This window comes from Equus przewalskii, chromosome 13, assembly GCF_037783145.1.
Source record: "Equus przewalskii isolate Varuska chromosome 13, EquPr2, whole genome shotgun sequence".
NCBI lineage: Eukaryota > Metazoa > Chordata > Mammalia > Perissodactyla > Equidae > Equus > Equus przewalskii.
This window is the reverse complement of record NC_091843.1, coordinates 5162449-5175198: the sequence shown is the minus strand read 5'-3', so window position 1 is coordinate 5175198 and position 12750 is coordinate 5162449. Positions and strand designations below refer to the sequence as shown.

General features: G+C 45.9%; 1 long non-coding RNA gene across 1 annotated transcript; it reads right to left on the bottom strand.

The window, feature by feature from the left end:
- Positions 1 to 223: 223 nt before the first annotated feature.
- LOC139075024 (uncharacterized) lies at positions 224 to 12010 on the bottom strand. Its single transcript, XR_011525021.1, has 3 exons — positions 11887 to 12010; positions 634 to 743; positions 224 to 351 (listed from the first exon to the last, which is right to left on the bottom strand). It is a non-coding gene; the product is annotated as an uncharacterized lncRNA (long non-coding RNA).
- Between the last annotated feature and the right edge of the window lie 740 nt (positions 12011 to 12750).

Here is a 12750-nt window from a genome sequence, read left to right as displayed (position 1 = left end):
GGCAAGTCATTTCACCTCCCAAGATTCAGCTTCTCCATTGTAAGAGGAGGATGACAGAACCTACATGATGGGCTTGCTGGGAGGAGGACTATGAGGGCAATGCCCGGCACAGCGCGCGGCACTTTCCACTTTCTTCTCTCTCTCTGTTCTCCACCCCCACCACCACCCTACATTCAGGAAAAAGTCCTTTAAATGGAACTGTAATTGATATGCAGTCAGCAAAGCCTAATTAAGAATTTATTTTTGTTCCTTGATTAAATGACAGTTTAAAGTCTGGTTTCTCACTTTCTTGCTTGGCTACACAGAGTGCCCTGGAGTCTTCTGCACACAGCGAGGAGGCCTCAGTTAAATCTACAAACAGAAATAGGTCATCTCGGAGCCAACAGCCAGTCCCTGATCCTCCTGCCCTCCAGCCCCCATGCTGCAGAAAGCATGAAACTCGCACTGACAACTCTTGACCTCCTCCAGACTCGCTCCTCTCCTAGTCTACTCTATCTCAGGAAACAGAACCCCAGCCGCCCTGGAATCCTTCTCGATTGTCTCTGTTCCCCACATCTCCCATCCCACCCATCACCGAGGCTGCGCTCCACCCTGCCCCCGCCACCTGCCCGTTTGTCCCCGTTTCCACCTCACCTCCCAATTCAGGCCACCATCTTCTATCATCCAGAGCTTCCTCACGGGTCTCGCTTCTGCCTGTTGCCCTCCGCCTCCTCCCTCCACATGACAGCCTGAGTGTGCCAAATCTAAAGCATAATATTTAAAATATTAATCAAAATCCTTCAATGGCTTTGTGCTGGGCTTAGAGCAGAAATTGGCTCCTTCTCCTAGCATGCACACCAGCGTCATCCAGCCCGGGGCCTGCCTCTGCCCTCGTCTCATTGATCATGGCCCCATCTTTGCTCACGCAGCTCCAGCTCCCTTGCTCTCTCTCTGTCTCTTGAGTACATACGCTTTCCTACCTCCTACTGTTGTCTTCCCACCGCTGCCTCCTCATTCCTCAGGTGTCAGCGCAAGTGTCACCTCTTCAGAGATGCTCTCCCTGACTGCCCCATGTAAAGTAGTCCTCTTACCACCGCCCCCCCCCCCGTAACTCTTTGTTATATAAATTAGCCAAGGATGGCCCCTGTATTTTGGCCCTTAGGTCATTTCTTCACAGCAGATTGAGACCCGTTGGTGCAAAAGCCCACCAGTGCCACACTCAGATTTTACACATTCAATTGTTTTAAAAGCAGCCCAGACAAGCTGATTTTTAGCCCCCGAGGGCCTGCCTACTTTGCCTATGACACAAAAGTACACCCAACCTCTGCTGGCCCCTGAGGAGATGGAGCCTGTGGTTATAAGAACCCCAGCCGCTACTGCTCTTCAGAGTTCTCTGCCCCAGAGGCTCACCCCACCGCCCCGTGCAGCTGAGCGAGACCAGCCAGATGTGGAAGCCTCGTTCTGCCCCGTCTCCCAGGAGTCCCCTCCTGGATGTGGCTCCTTCTCCAGAAGCCTCTGGACAGACTCTGCTGTGAGGGACTTTCCCCTCACGCAACCCTGTCCAAGCACCCCTCAATAAAGCTTCTGTGGTACCGCCTCTTGTGGTCATCTCTTCTTCCTTGACGAGCCCCAGAACCCCTTGAGCCCCCAGGACTCTTATTCATGACGCCGTTTTATTGTCTTCATCATATTTCTCGCTCTCTGAAATCACCTGGCTACCCGGCTTGCTTTTTGTCTCTCTCCCTCATTAGAACGCAAGGTCCATGTAATCAGTCAAGAAGTCCACAAAAAGGATATTTACCTTGCTAGTAATCAAAGAACTTGCAGAGTAAAATAATGAGATGCTATTTTCTCACCCACGTGGGTAAAATGTTACAGGGTTGACAAAGGTGTGTACTCAAGAGTGTGAGGGGGAAAGGCACGCTCACGCCCTGCTGGTGGCAGTGTAAGTGGGCACAGCATCCTGGAGGGTGTTTCAAAACACACACAGCTGATGACCAAGCAGCTCCACTTCTCAGTGTCTACCCTACAAAAGCATCCTCATGTCTGCACAAGGAGGGATGTTAAGAAATAAATCAATGTAAGAGGACTTGCTCTCCCAGGAAGATGGAGCAGACGTACTTTCCCCCGTTCCTCCTGCCAAATACAACTAAAACTCCTGGATGTTATATCAAGACAAACATTAAAAGATTCTGAAAGGCAGAGAGAAGGCGGCAGACTGGGGGGGGACATCAGGACCTAAGGAACAACACAATGGTGAGTCCCTGGGCTTTCTTTATGCCTCATACATCCCAGACTTGGAGCTAAAGAAGCCAGCAACCAAGAAACGCCAGAAGCACGGACAAAAAAAGGCCCAACAAAAGCCTGCTTTCTCTAGCCAAAGGACCAGGAAATGGGTAACCTAGAAAGGCAGAAAATTTTTAAACAATTACCACCCTACTCCAGAAAAACCATAGTCCCACCCTCACCCACACCAGTAAAAACCAAATGGGGAGCCCAGAACTCCATCCTCACCAGGCTATAAGAAGGTGCCCCAACCCCCACAGCATCCACCAGTTGACGTCAAAGAAGGCCAATCAGGGAGCAGAAATGATTGCCTCCTCTCCCTATGAAGTCAGTGGAGGCCACACAGGGAGCTGGAACCCCCACAGCCACCCAGCAGTAACAAGGAGTTCCCCCCGCTTCGGGCGTCAGAGAAGACTCCATGGGCCATCTGGACTTCCACTCCCATCTGGCAATAATAAGGCAGCATCCACTTTCCCTTCCCGGGGATGTTTCAGAAGAATCCAGCTAAAACAGAAGCCTTAAATAAGATGCAGAGTCTCATAACATAATACCCCAAAATGTCCAGGTTTTAATCAAGTCACTGTCATACCAAGAATGAGGAGGACCTCAAACTGAATGAGAAAAAGCATCAACAGATGCCAACACCAATGTGACATAGATATTAGAGCTATATGACAAGGATTTTAAAGCAACCATCCTAAAAATGCCTCAACAAGCAATCATGAACGTGCTTGAAACAAATGAAAAAATAGAGGGCCTCAGCAAAGAGATAGAAAAGCATAGAAAGAGAATCAAATGGAAATTTTAGAACTAAAAACATACAGCTGAAATTTTTCAAAAACTCAATGAATGGGCTCAGCAATAGAACGCGGAGGACAGAGGAGTCAGCGAACTAGAATAGAGAATAATAAAAATTGCCTAATCTGAACAATACAGAGAAAATAGATTGAAAAATAATTAATAAAACTGCAGGGACATATGAAACTATATCAAAGATCCAACACTCAGGTCACTGGAGTCCCAGAAGGAGAAGAAAAAGAGGGCGGGGCAAAAAAGTACTAGAAGAAACAGTGGCTGAAAGCTTCCCAAACCTGGCAAGAGACATTAACCTACAGATTCAAGAAGATGACCAAACCCCAAACAAGCCACAGGAATGAAATTGGGGATATCACTTTACCTATAGAGGAAAAACAATCTTAATGATAGCAGATTTCTCATCAGAAACTACGAATGCCAGAAAGAAGTGGCACGCAGTTTTCAAGAGCTGAAAGAAAAGAACTGTATGCATTGAAAATATTCTTCAGGAATGAAAGGGAAATCAAGATATTCTCAGATAGAGGAAAACTAAGAAATTGCCACCAACGAAACTACCCGAACAGAATGTCTAAATGTACCTCTCTAAACAGATAGGAAATGATAAAAGACATCTTGAAATATCAAGAAAGAACAGGGTAAGCAAAATATGGGTAAATACAACATATTTTCCTTCTCCTCTCGAGTTTTCTAAATTGTGCAGGAGTGGTGATAGGAATATCAGATAAAGTGACTTCAGAACAAAGAAAATTACCAGAGACAGAGAAGGGCATTATATAACGATAAAAGAGCCAGTCCATCAAGAAGACAGCCATCTTAAATGTGCATACACCAAAAAACGCAGCTGTGAAATATATGAAGCAAAACCTGATAGAACTGAAAGGAGAAAAAGACAAATCCAGATATATATTTGGAGATTTTAACACATCCTATCAATAACTGATAGAACAACGAGAAAGAAAATCAGCAAAGATATTAAAGAACTTACCACCAACAACAAACAAGATCTAACCAACATTTATGGAACACTCCACTCAACACATTCTTTGCAAGTGCCCACAGGACATATACTAAAGTAACCATATCCTAGGCCATTAAAAACAAACAAAACAAAACAAAACAAAAAACAACTTCCACAGATTTAAAACAATTGAAATCACACAGAGGATGCTCTCCAAACACAAAGGAGTAAAACTAGAAATCGATAACAGAAAGATCGAAAAATCTCTAAACATTTGGAAACTAAACAGCACACTTCTAAATAACCAATGAGTCAAAAAGGTAGTCTCGAAGATATAAAAAAATACAGAGTTGAGTGAAAACAAAATATATCAAAATTTGGGGCACAACTGAAATAGTGCTAAGAAGGAAATTTATAACACTAAATGCAGCTTAGGAAAGAAGAAAAGTCTCAAATCAATAATCAAACTCCCACCTCAAGAACTTAGAAGAGAGAAAAATAAACACAAAGCAAGCAGTGGAAAGGAAACAATAAAGATAAGAGAAGAAGTCAATGAAACTGAAAACAGTAAAACAATAGAGAAAAATCAATGAAACAAAGAGCTGGTTCCCTGAAAAGATCAACAAAATTGACAAACTACTGGGAAGACTAACAAAGGAAAGAAGAGAGAAGACACAAACTATTAATATCAGGAATGAAGCCAAGGCTATCACTACAGACATCGAAGGGATAAAAAGAGGATACTACAACAACTCTACACATATGAATTTGACAACTTAGATAAAATGGGTCATCTCCTTGAAGAACATAAACTACCTCCAACTCGCCAAATGTTTAATAAATCATTTAAATAGCTCTAAAAGTATTAAGGACATTGAATTCATAATTTTAAAACTTCCAAAAAAAGGAATCTCCAGGGCCAGATGGTGTCACTGGAAAATTCTACCAAATGTTTAGAGAAGAATTAACACCAATTCTACACAATCTCTTCCAGAAAATAGAAAAGGAGGAAAGATTTCTTAATTCATTTTATAAAGCCAGTATTATCCTGATACCAAAAGTAGATAAAGACAGTTGGAAATAAAAACCCTACAGACCAGTATCCCTCATGAATATAGACACAAAAAAACCTTAATAAAATATTAGCAAATAGAATTTGTGGTATATGAAAAAAATTATAGACCATAACCAAACGCTGGTTAATATTTGAAAAACAATTAACATAACCCACATTAACAAGCTAAAGAAGAAAAACCACACAATACACCAACTGATGCAAAAAAAGTATTTGACAAAGTTCAGCACCCGTTCATGACCAAAACTCCCAGAAAAATAGGAATAGGGAGAACTTCTCCAACTTGATAAAAGCTTCTACACAAAATCTACAGCTAACATTATGCTTAATGGTTAAAGGCCATTATACGTTTGCCCCCTAAGATCAGGAACAAGGCAAGGATGTCTGACCTCATCACTCTTCTTATTCAACACAGTGCTGGAAGTTCTGGCCAGTGGAGTAAGGCAAGAAAAGGAAATAAAAGGCATACAGATCAGAAAGCAATAAACAAAACTGTCAGTATTTGCAGATGACATGACTGTATACATAAAAAAATTCCTAGAAATCTACAAAAAAAACAAAAAACAAAAAAACCCCTAGACTTAATCAGTGAGTTCAGCAAGATCACAGGATACAAGATAAACATACAAAAATCAATTGTAATTCTATATACTAGCAATGTACACGTGGGTGCCAAAATTAAAAATACAATACCATTTTTCAGAACTCAAAAAAGAGAAATACTAAGGTATAAATCTAACAAAACATATATGGGACTTGCATGCTGAAAACTACAAAACGCTGATGAAAGACATCAAAGAAAATCTGAATAAATGGGAAGACATACTCTGTTAGTGGACTGCAAGACTCATCATAGTAAAGAGGTCAATTTTTCCCCAAATTAATATACGGGCTTAACACACTTACTGTCAAAATCCAAGCAATGTTTTTCGTGAATATAGATTAGTTTATTCTAAAATTTATGTAGAAAAGCAAAGGAACGAATAGCTAATGCAATTTTTAAAAAGAAAACTAAAGTGGGAGGAATCATTGCACCTGATTTCAAGACTTGCTCTATAGCTACAGTAATCAAGACTGTGGTACTGGTGGAGGGATAGACGTACAGATCAACGAAGCAGAATAGAGAATGCGAAACTAGACTCACGCAAATACACCCAATGGACTTTTGACAAAGGTGCAAAAGCAATCCAATGGATTTCAACAGATGAGGCTGACACAATCGGACATCGCTAGGCAAAAAAAAAAAAGAAGAAAAAGAATCTTAACCTAAACTTCACATCTTATACAAAAATTAACTCAAAATGAATCATGGCCTTAAATGTAAAACTTTTTGGAAGAAAACATAGGAGAAAATCTTCAGGGTCTATAGCTAGGCACGGAGTTCTTAAACTGAGTGCCAAAAGTCCAATCCCTAAAAAGAAAAATTGATTAATTAGGCGGATCTCATTAAAATTTTAAAAGTTCTTCTCTGTGAAAGACTCTGTTAATAGGATGAAAAGACAAGCTACACACTAGGAGGAAATATTGTCAACCATATATCATCCAACAAAGGACTAGTATCTGGAAATTCTGAGCACATACATTATAGATACAGGCTGCTCCTGTTACCCAAAAGTTCGCTTTATGCCACTGCTTTCACAAAAGGCCTACATTAGTACCTGTTTCTGCTAACCAAAAGAAATCTGAAGACGATTTCCACTCTTGCGAAAATAGGCGAAGAGTGAAAATAGCGTGCAGGAGACTCAGTTTGTTGCGCATGAGCCGTTCTAGAGGCAGCGCGCACCCTGAGCAGCGAGAGTGGCGCCACCAAGCGGCGTCCCCGGGAACTACTCCCAGCATCTCAGGGCCAAGCTGCCACAGCTTTGAACAGCGTCTGTGAGCATCCGTGCTTTAATCTTTAGTTATTTTGGTAGGTTATTTTCTGGGTGTGAGAACGGTCAAAAATTTTTCCCGTATAAGTTGATGGTAATTGCTTCTTCACCTTATCCCATTTCAGCTTACAAAAGGTTTCATAGGAACGCTCTACTTCCAAATAGTGTGGGGGACACCTGTATACATAGAGAGAGTGTATACATAATATATATGTATTCTAGATACTATATTGATACTATATAGATATTATTTGTATGTATACTATATACTAGATACTATGTATATACATATATAATTTATATATGCAGAGCTTCTCAAATTCATAATTTTGAGCAAAAGAAGCCAGACTTAAAAGGTTGCATGCTGTATGATTCCATTTATATGACTTTCTGGAAAAGGCAAAACTATACAGGTAGAAAACAGAGCAGTGGTTTCTGGGAGTGCAGCTGACTAAAAAGAGGCATGAGAGCATCTGGGGGTGACGGAAGCGTTTTATATGTCGACTGTGGAGTGATGGCTCTCCGATTGTAGGCGTTTGTGAAATTCATAGAACTGTACACCTTAAAAGGAGTGTATTTTATTGTATGAAAATTCTACCTCAATCAACCTAACAACAAAAAACTTGCCAGTAGTATCATAGAATGCTATTATCAATAAATAGTTTTACATAATGCAACATTACTCTCACATTCAGAAAAATTCTTTTAAATTAAATAAATCTCCATCTTTCCCTGATTTACTGGGAACAAAACCTCCCAGAATTTAACAGTAAAAGAACAAACGATCCAATTAGAAAACAGGCAGAAGACATGAAGAGGACTTACACATGGGAAATGAGCACCTGAAACAACGTTCAACATCATTAGCCATGAGGGAAATGCAAATGAAACCCACAAGGAGATAGCACTACACGCCCATCAGAACAGCTAAAATAAAAAATGATGACAATGCCAAGTGCTGATGAGGATGCAGAGAAACTGGGATCACTCGCTCATCACTGGCGGCAGCGGAAAATTGCACAGCCACTCTGGAAAACAATCTGGCAATTTCTTTTTAAGAACTAAGCATACAACTACCATATGACCCAGCAATCATACCCCATTTACCCCGGAGAAATTAAAACTTATATTTACACAAGAATCTGTACAGGAACGTTTATAGCAGTTTTGTTTATAATAGCCCAAAACTGCAAACAAGCAGACATCCCGCGATGGGTGAACGGTTTAAAGAACGGTGGCACATCCACCCCATGGAACCCTTCTCAGAGATAAAAAGGAGCCAGTATTGCTACACACAGCCACCTGGATGAATCTCCAGAGAATTTTGCCGAGTGCAAAAATTCAGTCCCCAAAGATTGCATAGTATGTGATCCCACTTAACGTAGCATCTTAGGAATGGCAAAATGTTACAGATGGTCAATAGTTTAGTGATTGCCGAGGGTCATGGGAGGGCAGAGGTAGGGAGGAAGCGGATGTGGCTATAAAAGGACCACATGAGGGACCCTGTGGTGATGGAGCGTTCTGCATCTCAACTGCATCAATGTCAGCATCCTGATTTTGATGTGGTACTATAGATATGCAAGACGTTACCGCTGGGGAAACTGGGCAAAGGGTACGCGGAGCCTCTCTGTATTGTTCTCACAAGCACACGCGACTCTACAATTATCTCAAAATTAATAGTTTAATTAAAAAATAATATAACGGTTTGCAGCATTGCTTGTACACAGTGGGGAAAAATTGGAAACAGCCTACATGTTTTTAGGTAGGGGAATGGTTGACTATAATGTCAGCTTCATAAAATGGAATCTTGTGCAGAAACAAAAAAAGAAAAGGTGCCTCTGCCCTTAAAAGCCACGTCGCCCATCTCTTCCCGCAGCGCGGTGCCGCTTACACTAAAATGCACATGCCCATGGGTGGGTCCCGTGTGAACACGGCGCCCTGCAGCCTCAGCGGTGGTGATATTGTCCCCAAGGGATCTGAGGTTGATTCTTGTGGGGCTAAGGCATCTACCGTCCTTGTGCGTGAAGCACAGATGTACACAGAGGGCGTAAGCAGATAATTTATCGACAGCGTTAGAATGCTTCCCGTGGGAAGAAGTGTGTTTAGGGAAAAAAAAATGTCTAAAAAAACTCTTTAGGAGGGAAATATTGGGGAAAAATGGTCAAGAACTCCTAGCCTAGACCAACATTTCTCAGCCTCAGGCTGTTGACATTTGCGGCTGGATAACCCTTCCACGTGGGCTGTCCTGTGTGCTGGGGGGTGAGGAGCAGCATCCTGGCCTCTGTCCATGCCATGCCAAGAGCCCCAACGCCCAGTTGTGACAATGAAACAATGTCTCCAGACACTGCCAAATGTCCCTGGAAGAAAAAAGCGCTCCCAGTTGAGAACCACCAGACAAAGGACTGGAAGTCGCACGCCAAGCCCCAACCGTGGGAATGATGGCTCCAAAGTGCTTTCATTTTTGACGAGAATAATATATTCGGGGCTTACTTGTGTCATTAAAAATTAATTTTTCACAAATTGCTCTAGCTGAGAAACACAGTCCTGGAGGGGGAAGAGACCTGGGACCTGGGTCTAATCCCAGCGCTTCCCCAGCCTGCTCCAGGACCACCAGCAGGCCCCACTCAGAGGGCCTCTGAGGTTCCCTTCTCTTGCACCCACCGCCCCCACCTCCGACCCTCCACCATCCCCCCCATTCTTCATGCTTCAGGCCCAAACCATCTCTGTTAGGAACACTGTCTGTCTCCCCCCGCCTGGAAAACTCTCACTCACCCCTGGACCCTGACGTCCTGTCCTCCGGGAAGGCCTCATCACCTCTCCCCAGTAAAAAGGGCCCTCTGCTGTGATCCCACAGAGTTGTCCTTCCACATAACCGCGCACACCGTACCTGGCCGTTTACAGGGCACGGCGGCCAGCCCACATCGATGCCCCTCCCCAGCCACCCCTCTCCACCTTGCTCTCAGCTGGACCCTTCGCCCTCTGAGTCTGCTTGGCTCAGTGAATGTCGGGCACCACAAGGGATAGAGTGGGGAGCAGAGCGAGGTGGTTGAGTCCCGGCTCTCCCTGCCCGTCCCCTTCGGCAGGGCCCGACTTCCTCGGCCAAAGCCCAGCTTCTGCAGGCAGCCTCTCTCCTCAGCCACAGATCAGGGTCAGTAACAGCTCCTTCCTCTTGTCCTCTGTCCCCTGAGGGCGGTAACGGCTTCCCTGGCGCTTCACCACCTCCTGTTAGTGCCTTAACCTGGTCCCCAAGTTCTAAAGGCTCCCTTCGCGGGACCCTGTCTGAACGGCTCCCGGCAGGTTCCTGACCTGATACGCACATCCGCCCTGCCGCTCAGATACGGGCTCCGTGAGCACAGCAGCCGTGTGCTTTAGTTTTAGTTTTGTTTTAAATCTCAGAACCCCAGTGGTCGGCACCGATAATACCTAGAACATAGACAGGGCTCAGCGAAAGCTCACAGAATAAATGGATGAATGAATGAAGAGTGGAGGGCTGGATGGACTTACCGACGGGTGGAAGGACAGATGGGCGGATGGACAGATGGATGAGTATACGCCTGGGTGGACTTCGAGACTCCACCTTTGCAAACATTAATAACAGCTGAAACTGCTTGGTGCTCACTGCTTGTCAGGCACAGCCCCAAGCCCTTGATCTATACCCGCCCCACCTCCACAGCCAGCCCGGGAGGCAGGAGCACTAGCACGAGGAGAGAGCAGCTCAGAGGGCCAGCGCCAGCCCCGCCAGCAGGACGCTCTCCTGTCCCACGGCCGCCCCCACCCCAGGCCCTGGGCGGCCCTTGCTCTTTTCTCAGCGGGCCTGGCTTCGGCTCGTTTCCCTCCGCGGCCAGCCCCACCCCTGTCCCGGGCGTGTGTCTGAGAGGAGGTCTGGTTTGCAGCGTGGGGCCCGGGGAGGCGCCAGGCCCCGCCCACTCCACATCCCGGGACCCTTGTCTGTCTGCAGCAGGCGGGGGCTGTGCGGTCCGCAGCCTTCTGCTCAAAGGCAAACCTTTGCTCAAAGGCAAACGCCTCCTGCCCGGAGGGAGGACCGCGGCCCTGTGAAGGACGCCTCGGGCCCCTGCTCTCCTGGGTTCCTCCGCGACGCAGAAGCACTGGCTTTGGAGGCAGAAGATCCGGCCGAGAGCCCAGCTCTGGGAAACCGCCCTTCCACTGAGTCTCCGCAAACCGGGACTCCTAGTGCTTCCTTGCTGGATTCTGGCGAGGAGCAGATGGACTGTCCCGTGACTAAGCCGCACGGGCCATCACCGCCTCGCCCTCGGCCTGCCGTGTTCGCCGCCTCACATTTTCCCAAAGAGTTCTGCAGAACTATCTGATCTGGCCATCTCTGGGGGCATTGCCAAACAGGTTTTCTCCCCATTTGACAAATTAGGAAATTGAAGCACAGAGAGCTTGAGAGGCCTGTGAGAGGTCACACAGCAGGACACAGGCAGAGCGGGCTCAAACCCCGGGAAATCTCTGCGACTTCCCGGCTTTGGCTTCCCCCACCGCGAGCTGTGTGGTAGAAACAGCAGGCATTATTTATTTCCTTCGTTATTTATGCACGGCACGTTTGGAACAGGGCCCTTGGTGATTAAAGCGCCTCGGGACAGAAAAGCTGAGCTGAAACATTAGTGAAAATACAAAAAGGAAAACACAACAACAGCATCCCCAGGGACATCTCAAGGCGGAAGGACAGGAGTGCTGTTGAGGCCCTGACCTCATCCCCGGGCTCAGGAGGGACTGCTCCAGCTGGGCCCTCCTTCTGGATTCCACCCCAGGACCAGGCCATTCGCCATCTTCATTATCAGCAGTCGGAGCATCATCCCTCACGTTTCGGGGTCAGGCACATCTGGCGCACATTCAGTTCTGCCACTTCCTGCTGTGTGATCTCGGACAGGTATACTAACCTCTCTGAGATGCGCTGTGCTGGGCCGTGGTTCGTGGGGCAGTTGGAGAGCATGTGGAACGATGCAGATCAAGCCACAAGCAGAAGACCTGGAACGTTATAGCTGTCATAAGCGGTAGATCTCTGTTCTTCCTCTATGTTCTAAAGGGCCCTTTGACCTGCCCTTTAGGGTAGGGGGAGCATTCAGGCGCTGGAGCAGGCTGTCTGCTGTGCAGCACAGCTCCGACTCGGACTTGCTGCGTGCCTGGGGAGAAAGTCACGTAACATTTACAGCCTCATTCTCCACGTCGTTTAGATGGGCTAACGATACCGCCTGCCCCTAGGTGAGGGTGAAGTTTAAACAGGATAATAGGTGCAGAGGCCACCACGGAAGCTGACACAGCAAGGGCTCTGTAACTGTTACTAATATTCCCCATCTTCCCAGCATGCCCACTTGGTCGTCAAGATGCGTATCATTGCCCCATTGTACAGATGATGGGAGCGAGGCTCGGGAAGGTGAAATGGCTTGACCAGGTCACACAGCCAGGAAGCAGGGACCTCCGCAGGGGCTCCTGACTAAGTCAGTACCTTTTCCGTTACAAGAGTCCTAAGGTTGTTCATTCAACGGGACCCTGAGGTCTTGGTCAGCTCTGCGCAAACAGAATGGACTGGAGGACACCTTGTGAAGAAAGCCTAGTCCACAGCTTCAGGCCAATCTGGTTTTAAACCCTCTTCCTAGCTGTGCGACCTTTGCTGGAACATTTAGCCTCTCTGGGCTTCTGTTTCGTGTATTTAACTTGGCTGTGTAATTACTGCCTTACTCCTCAGGGTGGAAGTGTAACAGTGCCCAGCACTGTGCCAAAACACAGCGAGTGCTTGGAGAATG